We start from the raw sequence: 11,374 nt of genomic DNA, 5'->3' as shown, positions 1-11,374 counted from the left end.
AATCACAGAGCAATCTCTCGGAAGGAGCTGGGCCATGACAGGAAATTAAGCATCATCCTAGGTATTCAAGAAGATCAACAAAAATAAAGTGTAAGTCCTTAGCCAGATGTAATTGCTATGGAAAAGCTCTAGGCCAAAAAGAAGCAACTTTCAATCGGGGATTGCCAGAGTTATCTATGTTTAAACCATCACTTTCTGATTGTAGAAAAAAAGTGTTCCAAAGACTTTCTAATTGAAAATATTGTTTTATAGAGCCTCAAAAGTCTGTGTTGGGAGGTATAAAGGAGAAAAAGATAATAACCAGAATGTTACTTTCTGTCAAATAAATATGATTTCAAACCTCTTTTAGGCCAATCATGTTTGTTGCTAAATATTGTTAATTCCAGAAGATTTGAGATTGCTATTTCAATTCATCTGAAATAGGATAAACAATGTAAAGAGGTGATTTAATAATGATAAGTCCTAGGATATGTTCCTGGATATATGTAAGTCCATAATTATTTTGGAACAAAGATGAGTCACAGAAAAAAAAAAAAACATTACTGTGAGAATGTTCAGTTACCAAAGATAAACAATGTCTCATATGGTGAATATAAATCCCTCTAATAAAATATATGATAGCTAAAATATGTTTTCAGGAACATCTGTTAGATTCCTTGGATACAATGGTCTGAAAGAACATAGCCACCATGATATAAAATTGCCATCTGCTTGGGTTAAATAATTCTCCATTTTGCATCTCTACAAAATGAAATATGCTAGAAATAAAATTTTGAGGCCCTGAGATGTTGAATGATTTGTAGAGATATTAGATAAACAACCAGGTCCAGTAAATCCAAATCCATCATATTTTCCCCTTTAAGAGATCATATATGGCTATGTTATTATTACTGAAATTACATCCTATATTAAAAACAGAATATTATCATAGTAACTGGGGAAAATCAACTCATAGATTTGAGGGTACAGTAATTTTAATAAAAGAACTTGACTTCATATCCAGACTGCCATTTAACAGCTTTATTACATTGGGTGTCTCACTTATGCTTTCTTAATCCTAGCTTTATTATTTATAAAATAAAGAATTTAGACAAGATCAAAGTTTTTAAATATTATTGAGGACATATTTTGATCAGTTTATTGCAAAAATTGCATTATTTTTCTCCTTTTTATTTCATGCCTTTAAATATATTCTGCATACTTAAGTATCCATGAATTACAGTAATTTATTAGCTCCATCTCTCTCTCTCTCTCTCTCTCTCTCTCTCTCTCTCTCTCTCTCTCTCTCTCTCTCTCTCTCTCTCATATACACACAGAGACATATACATATGCATCTCATGCACTTGGTGATCTCTATGTGATCTTTAATTCTAAATCCAAATATCTGATCTGATGATGCTTTGTATTTCTAACTGGTATTGATATGGAATTCTTTTTTTACCAACACAAAGAGAGCATTACAAACATTGGTTCTGAAGAATGACATCCATATGACGTTGATCTGAAAAGAGACAAACTATTGACAGAATGTAAGGCAGTAACCTTGATAATGAGCACAGATATTTTCTACATCCAGTCATTTCTAAATCCAGTTGTCTTGAGATCAGCCTACAGTCATCAAGAAGAATAGAGGAGATTAAAATGCTGAAAGAATATCTACTGATGAAAAGCTAGGTTAGTGAAATGCTATCCACGCTTCCAGAAATCATATTCCATCATGGGAGACATTCTACAATAAGATTTTACAAATTGCATAGAGAAAGAAAGTAATGATGATAATAATGCAAAATTGTTCCATTTTAGTGCCAAATTTAGACATTTCTTTATTTAAAGAAAATACAGCACAAAAGAGATGAGACTAACAAAATATGTAAAGTATCTTTCCTTACTCTAGTATACAAAAAAGATTGAAAAATATGGAATTTTGGATGTTATGAGAAAAAGGAGTTTCAATATGTTTCAGACTGGCAAATATATATTGAAACCTCAAAAAGTAACATTGAAATAATAAAAAAGAGGTAGGCTAAGTGACCCTAAGAACAGAGCACTAGTCCTTCAGTCAAGAGAATGAGTTCAAATCTGGTCTCAGACATTTTGACATTTATTAGTAATGTGACCCTGGGCAACTCATTTAATCTCAATTACTTCTTAAGAAAAGAAAAAAAAACCAGTGACTTCTTAAGCTTATTTATTTTAAAAATCATTTTTCCTTAGACTTTCTACTTACAATTTTATCTTCTACAAATCAGTTCATTAAACATTGAACACTTACTATGTGCGAGACTCAAGGAATATATAATAATGAAAAATGACATTCCTAGTAAACAAGAAGTTTATAAATTGTCAAGGGGAAGGGAGCTTATAATACATAGATAAATAAGTTTGTTTCAGACTGAACATGCTAGATAAAGAAGAATCAAATTTAATGTCACTGGATATTTGAAGGGAAATATCATTTTATCCAGGGTTTAAGTGAAGGCTAAAGAGTGGCAAAGGGGTAAGGGAAAACTACATGAAAGCTATGACCAAGTTTCCTCTTGAAGACAGAAATTCATAAAAATGCCTAAAACTTTCTGCAATATTTTAAAAGGAGATAAATGGTTTATATGGAATTGATTGTTTGTTGCCCTATAACTCTAAGAGCCAGAGCAGTGTTAGAACACTATAGGTGTGTACTTATTCTCTTCCCTTTGTGTACTGTAGCATTTTTTAATGTTCAGTATGAATTTTGACTACACCATTCTTTACTATTTTTATTTTTGAATTTCTTTCAAGAAGTGATTAGTATATCCAATTTATTTTCACTTTGCCTTTTGATTACAATAGATTTGAGCAAGTATGTTGTATTTTTCCCCCTATTACATATTGTCTAAGTATTGTTTGTAACTTTAAAGGATCATATATAATCAAAATGCATAATTTGCAAAGAGGGAAATAGAACATCAGGAATAATAACAGACTGGTCCAAAAAATGACAAGGAGAAGTGTTGAAATTCAAAGAACAACTCATCTTTATATTATAGAAAAGTCAGGGTTCTCAGGGAAGTATATATATGTATATATATATATATATATATATATATATATATATATATTATATGTATATATGATGGATGGATGATACACATGAATATAAATATATTTGAAACAAAGGGAAAAAATTTTTATAAAACTCAGTTACAGGTAAACAAAGTTATTTTAGCATTCTTTCTTTATAAAAAATGAATTTCAAATTCATTTTTCTTAGAAAATTTTATTTATTTTGAGTTTTACAATTTTCTCCCCCCTTTCTTGCTTCCCTCCCCCATGCCTCACAGAAGACATTCTTTTAGTCTTTACATTATTTTCATAGTATACATTGATCTCAGCTGAATGTGAGGAGAGAGAAGTCATATCCTTAAGGAAGAAACAATAAAGTATAAGAGATAGAAAAATTACATAATGAGATAATATTTTGTCTAAATTGAAGATAGTAATCTTTGATCTTTGTTCAAACTCCGCAATTCTTTCTCTGGATACAGATGGTATTCTCCATTGCAGATAGCCCCAAATTGTCCCTGGTTATTTCACTGATGGAATGAGCAAGTCCATCAAGGTTGAACATCAGATTCATGTTATTGGTAGGATTTGCACTGTTCTTCTGGTTCTGCGCATCTCACTGAGCATCAGTTCATGCAAATCCTTCCAGGCTTCCCTGAATCCCCATCCCTCCTGCTTTCTAATAAAAAAATAGTGTTCCATGACATGCATATACCAGTGCTTGTTACACCATTCCCCTAATTGAAGGACATTCACTCAATTTCCCATCCTTTGCCACTACAAACAGGGTTGCTATGAATATTTTTGTGCAAGTGATGTTTTTATCTTTTTTTTTCATAATCTCCTCAAGGTATAGACCCAGTAGTGGTATTGCTAGATCAAAGGGTATGCACATTTTTTGTTGCCCTTTGTACATATGAATTTCAAATTCTTATTCTCCCTTTTTCTACATTTTTTTCCTTGAGAGAACAAGCATCTTTTTATCTTCATCCTGTCTTGTGGTTTCATCAGTTCTCTTTATGTGGATGGATATTATGTTTCATCAGAAATCCCTATCAATTATCTTGTAGAGTTGTATTTCTCAGAATAGTCAAGTCATTCAGAATGGATCATCTTACAGTATTGGTGTCATTTTGTACACAAAACATTTCAGTTTGCAACATCTCATGTAAGTCTTTCCAGTTTTTTTTTTCTTTCTGAGATTATCCATCTCATCATCTTATAGTAGAATTGTATTCTATTACAATCACATGCAACAATTTGTACAGTCATTGCCCAAATGATGTTCATCCCTTGAATTTCCAACTTCCTGAAAAAAAGAGCTACAATAAACATTTTGTGTGTATATATATATATATATATATATATATATATATATATATATATATGCATATATATATATATATATATTAATTTTCCTTTTTTTTTTATTTTGGATTACAGACCAAGTAGTGGCATTGCCAGGTCAAAGGAGAAGCATAGGGGGCTGCTAGGTGGTGCAGTGGATAGAGCACCAGCCCTGGAATCAGGAGATCAGGAGTACCTGAGTTCAAATTCGGTCTCAGACACTTAATAATTACCTAGCTGTGTGGCCTTGGGCAAGCCACTTAACCCCATTGCCTTGCACAAAGAAGGATAAGCATAATTTCATAGTTAATGATTTACAGAACAATTATATCATTTCGAAACTCCACTAACAATGCATTAATGTCTCCTTTTTCCACATGACAATCAACATTTGCCATTTACTTTTTTTTGCTATCATCCAATCTAATAGGTATGAAAGAGTAGCTTAGAATTGCTTTAATTTATCCAATCAATAATGAGTTATAGCTTTATTTCATTTGGATATACATAACGTTGATTACTTCACCTGAAACTGTTCATATATTTTGAAATTGAAAAATGGATCTTTTTATATTTGAAAAATTAGTCCTTAATCAGAGAAACTTTCTTCAATATTTTTTCACATTTGCTAATATTAATTCTATTCTACTACAAAGTCTATACTTTGCACTCTCTTTTCAACCTGTGTCTCCTGTAAAGGATTTTGCCTTTTACTAGGGCCCTTTCCCAATATGCCTTCCTTTCAATCACTTCCCCACATCTACTGTTATCTCCTTTACCGCCTAATTTTCTTTAGGGTAAGATAGATTTCTATGCATGACTGAGTGTGAATGTTATTCTCTTTCTCATCCCCCCCCCCCATTACCAATCCGCTATAAAAACTTTTTCTTACCTCTTTTATGGGAAATAATTTACTGTATTTTACTTCTCCCTTTCACTTTCACTTTCTTCTAGTACATACTTTTCCAACTTCTTAATTTTATTTTTATATATCATCTCTTCGATTCAACTTACAATTGTCTCATCTCTCTCTCTCCCTCTCTCTCTCTCTCTCTCTCTCTCATTACCCCAATGATGTTATAGTTCTTAATAGTTACCAGTATCATCTTTTCCTGATGGAATGTAAATAGTTATTTAACTATTTAAGTAGAAATGTAAATAGTTAATATTAAGTGCCTTATAATTTCATTTTCTTATTTATCTATGATTCTCTTAAATCCAGTATTTGAAAGTGAAATTTTCTATTCAACTCTGTTATTTTTTCTTGAGAATTCTTGATAGTCCTCTATTTTGGCAGTGTCATGATGGTAATGAGAAGCCAGGAAGCTGCTTGAACTCTCTCTAGTTTCCCCTCAGAAAGAACATTAAATCAAGCCTCTAAATGGATTCTGGAGTGACAACAACCTACAAAAAGGAAGATTGGAGCAATTTGTCAGTTTAAGATATCTTGGAATGATTTCAGGAAATGTCTGTCTGAGTTGGATGGAGAGGGCACACAGTGCAGCCCAGCAAGTGTGTGTGCAAGTTAGCAAGAGACTTTTAGCCAGAGCATACATCAGCAATTGAGCCACCTCAATCCCATCTCAGCTAGCTGGAGAAACAGCAGGTCAACTGGGAGGCTCCAGCCTCAATGTAATTAGGCATATTCTAAGCCCTAGAACACTGGATCAAGAGGCACAACTGAACCAGGCAACTCCAGAGCACTTAACTTCAGGTCCCTCTGTGAAAAATCAATGACTATACCCTTGAGCTCCTGCACAAGAAGGTTAGAACAGTGTCCATTGTGATCCACAAACAGAGTTCAACTTTAAAAAAAAAGAAGAAAACCAGAAACAGAAACAAAAATAGACCTAAACATAGAAAGCTACTGTGGTGACAGGGAATATAAAAATGAGAACTTAGATGAAGAAAGCGTTGACAAAATGCTTATATGTGAAAGTTAAGGGAGGATATGAATTGGTTTCAAGCTCAAAAAGTCCTCTTGGAAGAAATAAAGAAGGCTTTTAAAAATCGACTAAGTGAAGTAGGGGCAAAATTGGGAAGAGAAATGAGAGACATGCAGGATAATTTTGGGGGAAATGTCGATGGGTTTGAGGAAAAAGCACAAAAATAAACTAAAGAAGACCACTCCTTAAAAAATAAAAGCAATTAAGTATAAAAATTCCCTGAAGAAAGCAACTCCTTTAACAGTAGAATTGACCAAATGGAAAATAAGATAAAAACTTAACTGAAGAAAACAATTCCTAAAAATTTGAAATTCAGTAAGTAGAAGCTAATGACTCTATGAAACATTAAGAATCATTCAAATGAAATCAAAAGAATGAAAAAATAAAAGCATAAAATATTCCATTGAAAAAACAACTCACAGGAATATTTTGAGAATTATTGGAATAACTGAAATCCATTATCAAAAAATACAAAGAGCTTGGACAGCATCTTCCTAGAAATAATTAAATAAAGTTGACTTCATATTCTAGAATCAGAAGGTAAACAATTGAAAAAAATTCAATATTCACCTCCTGAAAGAGATCTCAACATAAAAACTCCAAGGACAGATATAACTACATTATAGAGTTATCAAGTCAAAGAGAAAAAATATTGCAGATTGATAGAAAGAAACAACTGAAATTCAAGAAGTCACAGTCAGGATTGCACAGAACTTAGCAGGATAGGAGGGAATAGAATATGATGTTCAAGAAGTCACAGGAGGCTGGATTAAAAACAAGAATCAACTACCCAGAAAATTGAGGATACACTTTCAAAGGAAAAATTGACATTCAATGAAATAAGCAATTTTTAAAGTTGCCTGATTAAAAAAACAGAACTGAATAGAAAATTCAGGCTTCAAATATGACTTAAGGGATTCATTAAAAAGATAACAAAAAGTAAAAAGGAGATGCATAAAAAAGGAAAGAAAAAATATATGTTTTCAATTAACATTCAATTATTTACATCTGTACAAGCAAAATATTTGCACTATTAGGGTAATCACAAGTATAGCATAGAGAGTTTGTGGGGGAAATTTGATTGTGATGTGATGATATATACCAAGGCTGTCCAACCATTCTTTTAAAAATGTTTATTGAAACCATAGACAATATATTTTGATTTGCCATTTTAGTGAGAACTGTAGTAACCTGGCTTCATTTACTAAAGTATGTAGCAAACCCACAGAAGCTGCATAAAATCACACTGAGGTCTGTTTGTGGCCCATGCGGCTCACATTTTGGACATCTCTGATTTCATTATGCATATCATATAGATGATATAGAGATAGAGATAAATATAGATGATATAGATAGAGATAGAGATAGAGATAGAGATAGAGATAGAGATAGAGATAGAGATAGAGATAGATAGAGATAGAGATAGAGATAGTGATAGAGATAAAGGTATAGGTATAAGTATAGGTATAGGTATAGGTATAGATATAGATATAGATATAGATTAGATATAGATATAGATATAGATGTATAGATATATATAGATATATAGATATATAGATATATAGATATATAGATATATAGATATATATACATACACACCAATCATGTAAAAAATATTCTACTAGGAGAAGAAAAAAGAAAGGGGATAAATAGGGTAAATTAAGTCATTTGAAAAGATGCCAAGGACATGCTATAGTGGAGGGAAAGAATGGAGGAGATGAACATTGTTTCAATGATACTTCCATGGGATTTGACTCAAAGAAGGAATAATAAACACAGTGAATTGAGTAAAGAAATTTTTGTTAGCCTACACAGAAATAGGAGGGGAGGAAAGAAGTAGCAAGATTATAGGAGAAAGAAAAAGTGGGTCTAATAAGTAGTGGTTAACAGCAAAACAATGTTCAGTAAGGATAAGGTGAAAGGAATGAAAAAAAGTATAAGAAATGTTGGTGATGGGGTGGAGAGAAATAAGTAGTAATAACTGTCAATGTTAATGGGATGAACTCTGCCATAAAATGGAAGGAGATAGCAGAGTCAAGTAAAAATCAGAACCCTTCAATATTATGTTTAAAAGAAACACATTTGAAGCAGTGAATATGCACAGAATAAAGATCGATACTTGAAGCAGAATATATTATGTTTCAGTCAAAATAAAGCAATAATAACAATAAAAAGAGGAGTGGTAATACTGATTTCAGACAAAAAAAATAGACCTAATTAAAAGGTACAAGAAAGTAAACTATATCTTGCTAAAAGTAATGTCAAAAACAAACATGCATGCACCAAGGAATATAGCCTTCAAATTCTTAGGGGAAATTTTAAGTGAATTACAAGAAGAATTAGACAAAAAAGATATATTAGTATTTGACTTCTACCTCCCACTCTCAGAATTAGATAAAACTGACTACAAAATAAACAAGAAAGAAATTAAGAAGCTGAATAGAATAAGAGCTAACAGGAGGCACACAGCAGCAACTGAGTCACTTCAGTCCCAAAATTAAATGGGGGTAGAAAAGAATATACCATTTTCCCCCTAGAAGTACATGTGGCCCATATATAAACATTGATGGTATTAGCACATAAATATTTCATAATTAAATGCAGAATGACAGAAATATTCTCCTTTTAGATATTTATTTTAGATCTGATCAAATGCAGTAAAAATCTCATGCAATAAAGGGCCATGAAATATAGAGTAAAATTTTAAGTGAAAAATAAAAGATCTAATTATAAAGTATGAGTGGTTCAAGCAACAATTCATAGGAATAATTAACAATTTCATCCAAGAAAATGATAACAGTGAGACAGTATGCCAAAACTTATGGGAGACAGTCAAAACAGTTCTTATGGGGAAATGTTATATGTTTAAATGCATACACGAATAAATTAGAGAAAGAAGATATCAATGAATTGAGCATGCAACTAAAATAGTCAGAAAAAGAGAAATTAACAATCCCAAATTAAATCCCAAATAAAAATCCTGAAAATCAATAATTAGTGAAATTGGCATGAAATTGACAGAAAACTATTAATCTAGTAAATAAATCTGAACTTGTTATATGAAAAATATCAAAAAATATGCACATTTGTTTAATTTGATTAAAAAAAGAAAGAAGAAAAACCAAATTATCTGTATAATGAAAAAAATGAATTTATCCCTAATGATAAGTAAATTAAAGCAATAATGTATAGTTCTTTTGCCCAAGTGTATGTCAATAAATTTGACAATTTAAGAGAAATGAATGAATATTTTCAAAAATACAAATTAAAGAAACTATCAATAAACACCCTAAGAATAAATCTCCAGGGCCAGAATTCTAGCAAATATTTTATAAAATAATTACAATACTATATAAAGATTAGGGGGAAATTAGTGAAGGTCCTACCAAATTTCTTTTATGAAACCAATATGATGCTGATACCTAAACCAAAGAAGATCCAAAATTGAAAAAGAGAACTATATACCAATTTCCTGATAAAAATTGATGAAAAAAAGATGAAATAAATTGCTACCAAAGAGATTACAAGTTATCACCAGGATAATAAACTATGATCAGATGGGGATTTATACCAGGAATGTAGGTCTGGTTCAATATTAAGACAACTATCAATATAATTCTCAAATTGATAACAAAACTAACAGAAATCATACAATTATCTTAATAGGTGCTTAAAAAGCTTTTGAAAAAATACAGCATCCATTCCAAATAAAAGCACTAGAGATCATAAATTGAGTTTTCCTTAAAAAGATATGCAATATTTATGGAAAATCATGAGCAAACCTCTTAAGCAATGACAATAAGCTAGAAACCTTCCCAATAAAATCAGGAATGAAGCAAAGCTATCTGTTATCAACACTATTATTCAATATTATGTCAGAAATATTAACTTTATTGAAAATGGAAGAAAAACAAATTAAAGATATTAGAAGAGACAAAGAGAAAAGAAAACTTTCATTCTTTGAAGATGATATGATGGTATACCAAGTTTTTAAAAAAAACTTCATATGGCAGAGGGGGCATATAGTTTCTTAATGTCTTTGGCTAAACCTTTCAATGTACTCCTTGGCTATGGGAACAACTTTTCTGATTTTTCAAACTAGAGTATGAATCTATGTATGTACGAGCTTGAATATGACTCCTTGTCTCTGTGACTCCAAGTTCAGATTCCACCACCGACTATTCCAAGGATGCTGTTCGGATGTTGATGAGAAAATATGAAGTACAAATCCTCTAGACTCTTTAAAACTCATAAGTCCATTTTCTGACCAAGGGAACTTGGGGAAGGAGAAAGACAAGTCAATTTGCTATCATCCACAGTTTAGTGATTCCTTCTTTTTTTTTTAGACTTTTTCAAGGCAATGGGTTTAAGTAGCTTGCCCAAGGCCACATGGCTATGTAATTATTAAGTGTCTGAGGCCGGATTTGAACCCAGGTACTCCTGACTCCAAGTCTGGTGCTCTATTCACTGCCCCACCTAGCCAGCCCTAGTGATTCCTATTAATAGTAGTTCTTTCTCACCACCATTAGAAATTCAACTCTTTCAGTTTTTATATTAGATGATATAGATGGACAAACATTTTCAGTGTCTGGCAGAAGAGTTTAAACTTTATCCATTAGATAATGGGCAGCCTCTGAAGATTACTGAGACATCAGTGCATTACTATATATGAGAGACAGTTTGTAATTATAAAAGGGGAAGATTGAAGAGAGAAGCAGCATGGGAACCTTCTGAAATTTATTACAATATTCCAAATGAATTCCAATCAGGGTATATCCTATATAGATAAAAATAGAAGTAGAATAGAAGGCAACTGAAGAGGTAAATGCAAACCAAAGTTGGATATAGACATGGTAGACTGAGTAGATGCTAGTGGTAGAAATGGTTAGTCAAGTCAGAAAACGAAGTAGAATTTATTAACATAAACAGTAGATTTCTCCTTTTATGATCTGATTACAAAAGAATTAAGGAAAAATTCCTTAAATATTCATAATCACATTTGTGTATAATTTATTTTACTTTTTTTCAATTACCTGAAAGTA

The sequence above is a fragment of the Macrotis lagotis genome, chromosome 8, assembly GCF_037893015.1.
Source record: "Macrotis lagotis isolate mMagLag1 chromosome 8, bilby.v1.9.chrom.fasta, whole genome shotgun sequence".
Taxonomy (NCBI): domain Eukaryota; kingdom Metazoa; phylum Chordata; class Mammalia; order Peramelemorphia; family Peramelidae; genus Macrotis; species Macrotis lagotis.
The sequence above is the reverse complement of the archived record's forward strand: the minus strand, read 5'-3'. Positions refer to the sequence as shown.